Source organism: Tupaia chinensis, unplaced genomic scaffold, assembly GCF_000334495.1.
Source record: "Tupaia chinensis unplaced genomic scaffold, TupChi_1.0 Scaffold000532_1, whole genome shotgun sequence".
Lineage (NCBI taxonomy): Eukaryota > Metazoa > Chordata > Mammalia > Scandentia > Tupaiidae > Tupaia > Tupaia belangeri.
Genome location: NW_006160045.1, coordinates 6,348,307 through 6,351,523, shown reverse-complemented (window position 1 = coordinate 6,351,523; position 3,217 = coordinate 6,348,307). Strand labels below are relative to the sequence as shown.

The following is a 3,217-nucleotide window of genomic DNA, read 5'->3' as shown; positions in this document are numbered from 1 at the left end:
GGTTCAGATCCTGGACCTGGTGGCTTGCTTTCTCACCTTTTCTCTCTCTCTCTCTCTCTGTGTATTTCTCTGGTCAAAATAAAAATGAATGAATGAATAAATAAAGTTAAATAAATAAATAATTAAAACTAATAAAATGTTTTTTAAAAAAATTAAAGAGGTTTTTGCTATAGGGCACGTGTGCTTGCCAGAAAGACAGAGATGGAGAGGTAGAAAGTGAGAAATCACCACCCCCCCCGGGGGGGTGGCCATGGCGCAATCCCTTCTCCATTCTCCTCTGGGGATCTTGGGCACATGTGCTTACACGCCTGGTGTGAGTTTAAGTCACTGGGTCCGGGACATGAACCGCAGTTGACCACATGGGAATCCAGCAACATAGCCATTATGCCAACTGCTGATCCTGAAGAAAGCTAATTTTAATGAAAACAAAAAATTCAGTACTATCATAGTAATGCTATTGTTATCCCAAGGAAAAAAGATAAATATTAAAAAACTTTATTTGAGAAGTTCATTATAAAAGCTTTATTTATGTCTAATTAGCTTATATGAGGACTTTTAAAATAAATCTACTCTTTTTTGTATTGATTTATTTTAATTTGACCAGAGAGGGAGGGAGAGAGAGAGAGAGCAAGAGCGAGAGTGAGCGAGAGAGAAAGCGAGGAAGCAAGCCTTCAGTTCCGGGACCCAAACCATGGTTGACTATGTGGGAGTCCCAACCACCACGCCACCAGCTGGCCTCGAAATCTACTCTTAAAAAACTACGTGAAGACTCAAAAGTTGAGAACTTGATTTATTACTAGTAATATAGTTTTTAAAATTATTGTTTATTTCATGAGAGAGACAGTTACCCTCAGCAGGGTCTTTTTTAAGAGTTTTTTTTTTTTTTTTTTGCTATAGGGAGTGTGCGCTCACCAGAAAGAGAGACAGAGAGATCGAAAGCGAGAAATCATCCCCCCAGGGGGGATGGCCATGCAGCAATCCCTTCTCCATTCTCCTCTCGGGATCTTGGGCACGCATGCACATGCGCCCAGCGTGAGTTTAAGCCACTGGGTCCGGGACTCGAAATGCGGTCGACTACATGGGAGTCCAGCGACATAGCCATTACAGTAACTGTTGGTCCCTCAACAGGGTCTTTCTGCTATCATCCACCACCAGTCTCAGTTGGCATGCCCTGGGCGGTCCCAGGATGTGAACCCAGGACCTTTCACATATGGGTCCAGTTGCAGTATCACTGTGCCACCTCCTGGCCCCTACTAATAATATTAAACTCTCAATATGTTTTTTTTTTTCTTTTAATTGGGAGAGATTTTTGCTATAGAGCATGTGTGCTCTCCAGAGAGACAGAGACAGAAAGAAATCATCCCTTTGGGGGATGGCCACACTGTAATCCCTTCTCTTTGTCCTCAGGATTTGGGGCATACATGCACTTGCACCTGGTGAGTTTTCAGCTTCCATGTGGGTCGACTTTGTAGGAGTCTAGTGACTTAACCATTATACCATCTGTTGGTCCCAATATGGGTGTTTTGTTATTTCTTTTTTGTCTCTCAATGTGGGTGTTTTGTTATCTTATTTCTTTTACCCTATTCCAATCTTTTTTTTTTTTTTTTTTTGGGGAGGTTTTTTCTATAGGGCATGTGTGCTCTGAGAGATAGAAAGTGAGAAATCACCCCCCCCCCCAGGGGAGATGGCCACGCTGCAATCCCTTCTCCTCCATTCTCCTCTTGGGATCTTGGGCACGCAGTAACACGCACCGGGCGTGAGTTTTAAGCCACCGGGTCTGGGATGCAAACCATGGTCAATTACATGGGAGTCCAGCTACATAGCCATTACTCCAACTGCTGGTCTCTACCTTATTCCAATCTTGATAAATTGTAGATACCCATAAAATATAAAGTAAAGTAGTTCTTTTTTTTTTTTTTTTTTTTTTTTTTTTTGAGGTTTTTTTTGCCTTAAGGTATGTGTGCTTACCAGAGAGACAGAGATACGCTGAGATGGAAAGTGAGGAATCACTCCTCAGGGTGGATGGCCTCCCTGCAGTCTCTTTGCCATTTTCTTCCTGGGATCTTGGGCATGCATGCACATGTGCCTGGTGTGAGTTTCAAGCCATGGTCAACCATTCATGGTCAGCCATTTGGGAGTCTGGTGACATAACCACTAGGCCACCTGCTGGCCCCAAAGTAAGGTAGCTTTAAAAGGCTTAGAACAACAACTACAAAGACGAAACAAAAGCAAAAACGACCAAATAAAAGCCTCCGAAAACGAAAAATAAATAAAAACAAAAAATTAAATTTGTGTGATAATTCACCCTACTCCCCGAGTGTGGTCTGGATCAACCTCATGAATAACTGGGAGCCTGTTAGCACTTTAGGTTGTACTACAGACTTACTGAGTCAGAGTATACGCTTTCTCTGTATGATTTCAAGATATCTGTGTGGCTTTTTATATTAATAGATTAAACTGAAACGAACTGATTTCTGTAAGTACTTTAAAACCTGAGGTTCTTAGCATTACAGTTATTTGATATTTTCTTTGAGATCTTTTAGGGATTCTATTTTAGGAATTTATATTTTACATGTAAAATTTAATTTTATATGAAACTGTATATTACATCTAAAGTTTTTACATAAATAAAATTTTAGTTAATTTCTATAATTTTAGATAATTAGATAATTTTAGAAAATTTTAGATAAATTTTTAGATAATTTCTCATTTTCATCTAGTAGAATTTCTCCAGGTCTTAATTACCATAGATCCAGTGCTCCCTCTGGTGGACAATGGAGAGAAAAGCACACAAACATTTTTCAGAAAAGTGACTTGTTAACTATTAAACCGAGGACCCAAGGAACCCCCTTATGAACATCCTTCCCAAACTGTTCTCAACTGCTAGCATTTACCACGACTTTTGTTTTGAATTCAATCAGAAAAAGTAAAACAATTTCCCACTATACACGATAGCAGGCGATAAAGCTGCAAAGCAAGATACTAAGGAGAAGAAACCTGAAGCCAAGAAGGCTGATGCCAGTGGCAAGGTTAAAAAGGGTGACCCCACGGCTTAAAAACCCAAGAAGGGGAAGCCCCATTGCAGCCAAAACCCTGTCCTAGTCCGGGGCACCGGCAGATACTCCTGGTCTGCCATGTATTCCAGGAAGGCCATGTACAAGAGGAAATACTCGGCCACTAAATCCAGGATTGAAAAGAAAAAGGAGAAGGTTCTTGC

At 40.7% G+C, this 3,217-nt stretch overlaps 1 protein-coding gene across 1 annotated transcript in view; it reads left to right on the top strand.

Moving 5' to 3' along the window:
• SMYD3 (SET and MYND domain containing 3) overlaps positions 1 to 3,217 on the top strand; it is an 822,936-nt gene that overhangs the window by 16,539 nt on the left and 803,180 nt on the right. The gene's annotated exons all lie outside the window — the stretch shown is intronic.